The sequence below is a fragment of the Rhinopithecus bieti genome, unplaced genomic scaffold (assembly GCF_001698545.2).
Source record: "Rhinopithecus bieti isolate Rb0 unplaced genomic scaffold, ASM169854v2 scaffold_35324, whole genome shotgun sequence".
NCBI lineage: Eukaryota > Metazoa > Chordata > Mammalia > Primates > Cercopithecidae > Rhinopithecus > Rhinopithecus bieti.
Window position 1 is genome coordinate 25,500 of NW_016814765.1, and position 9,877 is coordinate 35,376.

General features: G+C 36.8%; 1 long non-coding RNA gene across 1 annotated transcript; it reads right to left on the minus strand.

Moving 5' to 3' along the window:
- Nucleotides 1-6,528: 6,528 nt before the first annotated feature.
- LOC108515429 (uncharacterized) lies at nucleotides 6,529-9,236 on the minus strand. Its single transcript, XR_001881522.1, has 3 exons — nucleotides 9,049-9,236; nucleotides 7,533-7,650; nucleotides 6,529-6,586 (listed from the first exon to the last, which is right to left on the minus strand). It is a non-coding gene; the product is annotated as an uncharacterized LOC108515429 (long non-coding RNA).
- Nucleotides 9,237-9,877: the final 641 nt, after the last annotated feature.

Sequence of the window (9,877 nt, forward strand, 5' to 3'; positions counted from 1 at the left end):
GTGAACCCGGGAGGCGGAGCTTGCAGTGAGCTGAGATCCGGCCACTGCACTCCAGCCTGGCACTCCAGCCTGGGTGGCAGAGCGAGACTCTGTCTCAAAAAAAAAAAAAAAAAAAAAAAAACCTCATGATTGTGTCAATAGACATAAAAAAGCCATTTGACAAAATTTATTTATAATTTTAAAATCCTCAACAAACTAAGAACAAAAGGATCTAGCTACATTTGACAAAGTGTATCTACAAATACTGTATAGCTAGCTCTGTGAACTTGGGGAAGAAAAAGAAAAAAAACCCCATACAGCTAACATCATTTAATAGTCAAAATCATTTAATAGTCAGAAACAAGTGAAGAATGACTGCTCTTGCTACTTCTGTGCCGATTTTCACCATGGTGATTAGGCAGGAAAAAGAAATTAAAAAAAAAAAAATCAATGCAATTGGAAAGAAAGTACAACTATCTATATTTATAGGTGACATAAACGTAAAAACCCAAAGGAATCCACAAAAAAAGTTAATAGTGAAACGATTAGAAAAGCTTTTCCAATAAGTTCAGAAACATTGGAAGATACAAGATCAACAGAAAACTAACTGTATTTTAATACACTAGCAATGAACAATCCAAAATTAAAGAAAATAATTCCATTTTCAATATTATGAAAAATAAAATGAATGGAAAGGTATATATTGTTAATGGATTGGAAAGATTAATATTGCTAACATGGCAATATTCCACAAATTGATCTATAGATTAAATGCTTTCCTTAGCAAAATTCTGGTATTTTATAGAAATTTACAAGCTGTTCCTAAAATTCATATGAAAATTCAAAACCTTCAAAATAATCATGAAAGGCCAAAGCAAAGAACAAAGCTGGAGAACTCATACTTCCAGATTTTGAAATTTACTCCAAAGCTACAATAATCAATACTGTGTGGTACAGGCATAAGGATAGATATAGAGATAAATGAAATAAAATTCAGAGTCCAAAATAAACTCTTATATTTAGAATCAACTGATGTTCAACAAGGGTACAATTCAATGATGAAGTAGTCTTTTCAACAAATGGTGCTAAGAAAACTGGATATTCATATGCAAAAGGACTAAGTTGGACTTCTTCCTTAAACTATATTCAAAAGTAAATTCCAAATGAATCACACACCTAAATGTAAGAGATACAATTTAGGTCAGGTTATGGTTTCTTTGTTACGACACTAAAATCACAACTAACAAAAAAAAAATAGATAAGTTAGGTTTCATCAATATTAAAAACTTGTGTGCTGTAAACAATGTCATCAAAAAGGTGGAAAGGCAACACAAAGAATAGAAGAAAATAATTGCAAATCATATATCCAGTAAGAGTCTGTTATCCAGATTATATAAAGAACTCTGATAACAACAAAACCACACATAACCCAATTCTAATGAGCAAAGGATTAGAACAGACATTCCTCCAAAGATACACAAATGACCACTAAGCACATGAAAAGTTGCTCAGTGCAGAAATACAAGTCAACAGCACAATAAGATATTTCATATCCATTAGGTGGCCATAACTTTAAAAGGCAGAAAATAACAAGTGAGAATATGAATAAATGTAATTCTTCATATTGCAGATGAAAATGTAAAATGGTGCAGGCACCTTATTAAAATTTGTTAATTACCCACATTAAACCTAGACATGCCATGACAAAGCAATTATACTCCTTAATGTATACTCAAGAAAAATGAAAACATGCCCACGTAAGTTGTACATGTTTTTAGCACCATTATTCACAAAAGACAACATCTGTAAATGCAAACATCCGTCAAATAATGGATAAACAAAATTAGATATATCCATACAGTGAAATATTATTCATCAATAAAGAACAGTAATATATACCATAATCTAGATGAATCTCAAAAAAACATGGTAATTAAAAGAAGCCAATAACAAGGGTCACAAATTGCATGATTTATATGACTGCCCAGAATAGACAAATCCATAGGGACAAAAAGCTAAATTAGTAGTTGTCAGGGTTGGCAAAAGGAAAATGGGGAATAAGTGCTAATGAGGTGGTGATGAAAATGTTGTAAACTATAATAGTGGCAATGGTCGCACAACTCTATGAATATACTAAAAGTCACTAAACTTTAAAATTGTGAACTTTATATTGTATGAATTAGATCACACATCTTTTTTTTTTACAAAAGAAGGTAATTACCTTATCCAGGGTATAGTGCTTAGCAGGATTGCTGAGATAAGTATTCCTACTCCAAAGCATTTGCTCTTACTACAAATTTGAAATACCATTTGTTAACTGTAAAACCATTGGCAAGTTGGCCCCAGGTAATGTTTACAATTTATTGACCATGAGTGAAGGTAGAGGATTTGTACAAGCACCTAACTACTCAATACCTGTAGATACACAATAAAAACAAACCAGCAAATGTTAGGGAAAGTAAAGGAATACCACATGGCGATTAGTACTATAAGTGAAACACTTTCATCGAACAGAATATTGAAGTTTTCCAATGATGCCATGAACTCAAATGATCCCATAATACTGTTGGGCTAAATAATAATCTAATAGAGGAGTAGCAGAGGTAAGACTGCAAAAATGAGTCACTAAAGAAACTCAAAACTAGATAAAGGTACCCTACATTCAACCACCAGTGGTGAAAAACCTTAGCAGAACCACATCTACAATACATAGGGCTTGCTGACCTAACTAGATATTTTTCAGTGAAAGATTTGAAAATATAATAATATCTAACTACCAGTATAAAGCAGTGGAAAATAAATTTTCTTACTGGCAGATAAACCCCAAAGCCTACCAAAATATAGTCTTCTTGGTGACTATGGTGTAAATTAATACTATTTAATAAAGGACAGCAACATAGAAGCAATGACTGCACACCACGATAAAATTCTGGAATACGTTTCTTGTTAAAGTAGTTAAGTCAATCTTTGCAGTATGACAAATCATGGGCCTGTGCTTTCATAATATGGTAAGTGACAGTACCTCAAGAACCATTCAACCTATGGTTAACAACTCATAATAGCTAACACTTTACCAACAGACAAAATTTCAGACAGCCAATTGGAGTGGCAACAGGTTAAGTGGTTAATACTATTAGAATGCACCCATTCTAAATAGCAACGTTGAATTAAAGGTAAACAATGAGGTTACACGTGTAAAGCACCATAATGTGTTGAACCACCAGGTGACAACACTAAAGCGCACTACCTAAACAAATTTTGCCATGAAAAAAAAATTATTTTTGAAACCCAAAGTGAGATGAGAATGAAAATACTGTGAAGTATATAATAGAGGTTGCTAGAGAACACCAGCAAAACTAAACTATCACTCATTACTGCATCATATTTATGGACACTAGATGACCGTTTAAAAAAAAAAAAAAACTCTGGGAAGACAGAGGACAACTATAGGAAAAGTACATTGATACATACCATGTTTTTCATTACATAACAGGACTTAACCACAGGGCATGTGCTCACTGGGGTACATTTAACAAAAGTCAACTGAACTTACTACAACAAAAGTACAACACATAGGCCAGGTGTGGTAATTCCAGCACTTTGGGAGGCCAAGGTGGGAGGACCACTTGAGCCTAGGACTTTGAGACCACCCTGGGTCACATCCTGAGACGCTGTCTCGGATAAAATAATAAGATAAAATAAAATAGTTGGGCTGGTGGTGCACACCTGTAGTCCTAGCTACTCAGGAGGCTGAGGCGGGAGGATGGCTTGAGCCCAGGAGTTCAAGGCTACCATCAGCTATAATTGCTCTGCCGTGTTCCAGTCTGGGTGACAGAGAGACCTTGTCTTAAAAAAAAAAAAAAAAAGTACAACAGTACTTTTAGAAGCATGTGAAATACCAATACTTGTAAGTTTTGAAACAGTAGTACATTAAGCCTTTAACACTAAAATATAATCCACAGACATGATGAACTCCCATGAAGTCAACTCACTTAGGAGAAACACACTAACACTGGTGCCTGATGAAGATAATCAGTATATATTTAGTTTAATGGTAACGATAAAGCAGAATGATGTAGCTAATAATAGTACTGAATTAAACAAGAAACTGTACATCAACACACTTTACTAGACAATATTAAATACCTATGCAGTCCAAAAGTCAGGAACTGTAACTAGAAAAATGCAAAAAATACATCATGCACCCTTGGAAATCCTCAAACATAGCACAGTGATTAGGTTACCATATTAGTTTTCTCTCTAGAAATACCAAATTAGTTATGCAAGCCATGTGCAACTATTCAGAAGGATGTACTGTGGACTAAGGTGGTACTACAGAATTTCCACAAATTCTTTGAGTCCACAAGGTAGCAATACTGGGCACACTTCCAACAATGCAAAGGATGTTGAAACCTATAAACCAGAACTTGTAACAAGCCAAAAAAAAGACGCAAACATCCATGAACATTTTCAAACATATTTTTGGCTCACTAACACATCGACCAGGGTATTGTATTAATATCCCTATGAGAACCAAATCCATGATAACAAGTATCCAACATAATTTCAGGACATGGTATGGACTAATGGTAGTACTTTATCTTCCACCAAAAATTACTTTGTGTACACAAGGAGGCCATACTGAACATACTTCCTGACAATAAGAAAAACAAAATAAAACAGAAATGCGGGGAAAGAAGCCTAAAGTTACAGTATTCTCCCCTCATCTATGGTTTTCCTTTACAAAATTTCTATTACCTGTGGTCAAACGTGGTTCAAAAACATTATATGGAAAATTCCAGGAATAAACAATTCATAAATTCCAAATTGTCTGCTGTTCTGAGTAATGCAATGAAATCTCAAACTGTCCAGCAAAAAGAATTACCCCTTTTTCCAGTGTATACCCCACCTTATATGCTACCACCCGTTAGTCACTTAGTACCCTTCTCAGTTCAGGTTGACTGCTGCAGTAACACAGTGCTTAACAATGGCCCCAATATAAGAGTTGTGATGCCAACAATACAGATGTGCCAAAGAGAAGCCACAAAGTGCTTCCTTTAGTAAAAAGGCAAACATTTTCAACAGAATAAGGAAAAAAAAAATTGTATACTGAGGTTACCAAGAGCTATAGTAACAAATCTAAGTGCACTTTGGGAGGTTAAGGTGGGAGGACCATTTGAACCCAACTGATTCATTACCAAGTCCCTGAAGAAGCACGAAATTAAAAATTTTAAGATTACAAATGTGCTAGAAAAATACATGCTACCAATACAGGAGAGGGAGTTCTAAAATTACTTGCAAATGACAATGGTAAGAAATCAAATTTGGTTATGAAACATTCAGGCTAAAGAACCAAAGCATATATACCTCTACACTTAAAAATGTTGGTTGCTTCGTCAAATGTCTTTATTATTGAATAACTGATTTCCAATATTGCTGAAGTGCTATATTAAGAGGAATAATATTTTTTAGACAGTCTCACTGTGACACCCAGGCTGGAGTACAGTGGCATGATCTCGGCTCACTGCAACCTCTGCCTCCCAGATTCAAGCAATTCTCCTGCCTCAGCCTCCCAAGTAGCTAGGAGTACAGGTGCCCGCCACCACGCCCGGGTAATTTTTTATGTTTTTAGTAGAGACGAGGTTTCACTATGCTGGCCAGGCTGGTCTTGAACTGCTGACCTGTGATCCGTCCACCTCGGCATCCCAAAGTGCTGGGATTACAGGCATGAGCCACTGTGCCCGGCCACAGATGGACGATTTAAAAAGGGTTATGGCATTAGCTCCTCTTCAAGAAGCCAAAGAACTACTAAGGCATTCATAAAAAGCTGCTAAGAGAACTTAGTTATACTACTAATGTTGGGATTCAGTCTGTTAAACCTTAATTTTGTGAAACGATGTCCTAGGCAGAATGCTTGAAAATAGTTAAGTGGCTACTAATATCATTAGGTCACTTAACCCAGTAGTGGTTAACTGGGAATATATAACCCAGTCTACCAGGTAAATGGTTCGGAACCATAGCAGAAGAACTCCAGTTGACCAAAAAAAAAAAGAAAAGAAAAAAAAAGAAAAGAAAAAGAGTTTCATGCCCACTTGCAAGATGACTGTCCTTAGAGCTATCACATTGCCAGTGGGTGGGGATTCTATTGTAAAGATATGGTTCCCATCCGGCAGGGATACTATGGTAGTGGACAAAATTTTATCACCATCTTTCCAGAGAGCAAATAATTTGAGGATACGCACTAATAACCATCAAGAACTCCACCTTTTTAGGATTCAGGGACTGTTGTGTGTTTATTGCTTGTGATGGTAAACTCCCATCTAAAATTTTCTGCTTAATTCAATCTAGGCGATACTTTATTAACGCCGTAATTAAGCAATTCTGATTTCTTATTATCAGTTGATATAGGAGATATTTCACAATACACTGACAGGTTCTAGAAAGTCCCTTTCTATGGATAGAGAGTATGACAAGCTATGTAGAGACCTAAGTGTTGCTAGATTAAATGCTTTAGTCCAGTGTAGGAAGGAATCAATGAAGGTGAACTAACCTTAACTTCCAACGATGAAAAATCTTCTGTGCTGCAACCTGAGGTTCCTTTGCATCACTGAAATGGCAAACCAGAGAAACGTATCCACTAATCCCACCCATACTCCAAGGACACAGAAAAAAGTATTTATTCCCTCCCTTGTGGAAAGTGTGCAGTTTGTAGTTCCCTTATGCATAAAATCCGAAGTATTTCGCTTTAAAATGCTATTTTGTGTGCTGGATCTAAATTTTAAGATGTGTAAGGTAGTTATATATTTATATGATATAAATTTTATTGTATATATATTCATAAGCTCTGTCAGTATGTTACTCTTAAAGTTTAAAATAAGCCAAATCATTCTTTTCCTGACTGCATTTAACATGTAGTTGATGCTGGGATTTGAACCAGTAAGTGCAAAGAAAGCTTTCAGGGCCCTAAAAACTAAGTACAATAAGCACCGCATACAGTCAAAGGACAGATACTTCAATATAGAGTACTGAATACAAGGTGCACTGGCCAATCCAGCTGGCAGTGACCAAAGATTACCTTTCTCAATGTTTGTTGATATTACAGAGCTCTTTTGGCTACATGTACCACAAGCAAAAGGCACTACTATTATCAGGCTCATTCCTTCTCCTGATGAAAGCACAGGTATTCTTTGTTGTCTTCATTGAAAACCTTTTGCAGATATTCTTGAGGTTGATACCCAAAACTATCCTTCTGGGTCAAAACCATATCACAACATACTTTACTACAAGCTCTAGTCCTAATGTAAGGTATGGAATTTCCTAAATCATTTATTTTGGAGTCCCATCCAAGATCTCCTAACTCTGAGTAGCACATGCAGTTAAAAAATAGCATGCAGTGAGTCCCTGAGATGAACATGAAGAATGCAGCATAGCAGTATCTGTCTCGGCAGTCTTCTGATCTTGTCAAGCAGAAGCTAGTGAAAAGTACAGCTAACCCAAAGCTAACCCTTTTAGCTCCCATCCTAAGGGGCTCACAGAATTTCACAAATACATACATTAGGTGACCAAGGGCCTTGTCTGCATGTTGCAGCATTCCCTGGGGAACAAATGTGCAGTGCTGGTCCCTATCATCTTGTCAAGGCATTCTCATCATCTTTGAAGAAAGCTGGTTTCCTGTATCAGGTGAATATAGTTTCAGGATCAAAGAAACTTCTCAGTAAGTTAACTTTTCTTAACTATACCCTCAAGTGTAAAACATGGAATATATGAAGCGCTTAAAGTCTTGATGAAGCAGATGACTTCTAATGTCTGTAGTTGTGTTTGTTGCTTAAATATCTTGTACTTACCAAACACTAAGATTATTTGGAACATTTGAAATCCACAGCCCAATCCCCATTTTAGTCCCTCTGCCTTTCTCCCATCAATCAAAAAATTGAACACAATAATAAGTAATCAGAAAACACTGACAGGACGCAGGCTGGCCCATCAACCGCAACATGGCACTAGAAGCCAAGGAAGGGGCAGGGAGGAAGCCTGCATATAATAATGGAGGCATTACAAGTTGGGACTTTTATATAAAGACAGTTCATAAACTTCATTTTCAACATACTGAGCAGGATGAAAGTGAAATAGTAAAGTTGCAAAGGAGAAATTTTTCAAAGTCACTGCTAATAACTAAAATGGCTGCTTGTCAGGGCTTGGTAATAGAACTGCAGCCATTCCTGACTTTCAGGGCACGTGACAGGTTACAAAACCATGTCCCCTAATTCTTAGAGGATATGCACCCTTCCCTCCCTGCTGCCCCAAACACCTTCTCTGATGCTCCCCATCACACAGACACCACAGCCCCATATCACAAGAAACTATCCCTTCCACATAGTTCCCACGTCTTAAACCAAGTGGTCCCTCACAGTGTTTGAACTCATCCAGAGCATGGACAATTGCTCACCCTCAAAATACATAAAACCAGCAAAAGGGGGTAAAAGTAGGGCTATGACTTGTCAGCAAGATAGGGGGACAGGCTTGGGGATGATATGAAGATGGTTGCTGAGATCACATTTCTTCTTGGACTGATGCTCAATTTCTTCAAAGCACTATGCAGTTTTTCCTTCTTTGAAACAGATTCCAGATAGATCCTCCATTCCTTCCACTCTTTCCCTCCTGTCCCAAACCCTCAGGGCCCTACACTTAGCTATTTCCCCTTCCCAAAAACTTTCAAATAAAATTCCCAGTAACATCAACACTTGTATTACAGGAGAGGTTTACCAGCTATACACTATCCCACACTCCTACTTTTTATTTCCCTTTTGTTTTATAATAAATGAGAAGCCAAGACTCTAAAACTCCTTAAACTCCAAAAACAAAAGTAATAGGGGCACATGCAGTTTGTTTGAGTTTTCAATCTAGCCTGGGGAAGCCCACACAAGCCACCCTACACCCAACCCGAGATCTCAATGTTCACACCTAAAAATTGATGGGTATAATCAAGGTAATGAAGTAATCATCTATTAAGCTCTAGAATTCTATAGATTATGGACTTGTATTCCACTTCTCAAACCACACATCCCTTACCTTGAGGCTTTGGAGAGGTACTGCCAAACTCAAAACAACTCTGACAGTAGCAGCGGCCCCAAAGGACTTGGATCAATATTCTGAAGATGAAGAAGGTCTTCCAAATAAGCAGCAGGTTGTCCACCATGAAAAAGTCTAATGCCAAATGAGTTTTTCTTCTATTGTCCTGCCCTCAGGACAAAAGGGCACCTCCAGATTCTGCCTAAAAGCTACCTTTAAGGTTTGATATAAGGGAACATGAGGCATCCAATGCCCGGGTAAAAGTAAGGGAATATAATCCCTGATATTTGGGAATGCACTGGGACCAGGGTAAAACAAAGTGACTTCTTGGACAGACTAACTTAATTCTATAGGCAGTATGAAAATAAGATGTCATTGGTGATGTGGTAAAAGGCTAAAGGTAAATAGGTGAAACCTACAAAGGGCTCCCTAAATCACTCGTGATCACTCTCTTAGTAAGTCATATACTAAGTATATACTTCTGGTAGGCAACTATTGGGAAATTTATCCATACTTCTCTTCCTGTAATATATGTGAGTTTGTATATCCTAAACAATTCAAAGTTTTCTTTGAACTATAAAATGCCATGAATTAAGCCCTCGAATTCAAATTGAACTGGAAGGCATTCTGATCTTGTTAAAATTATTTTCTCTCCAATTCACACTTATCTGTACAATGTACATTAATAACTAATTTGTTAGAGGATTAATACCAATAATTAACTTGTTAGAGGAGCCAGGAAACAGAATATCTGCAAGGCCCAGAGTAGATCATAATAAATAGAAATGCAGACATAAGATGTTCAGTTTTGGAACAGTAAAGCTGTAAT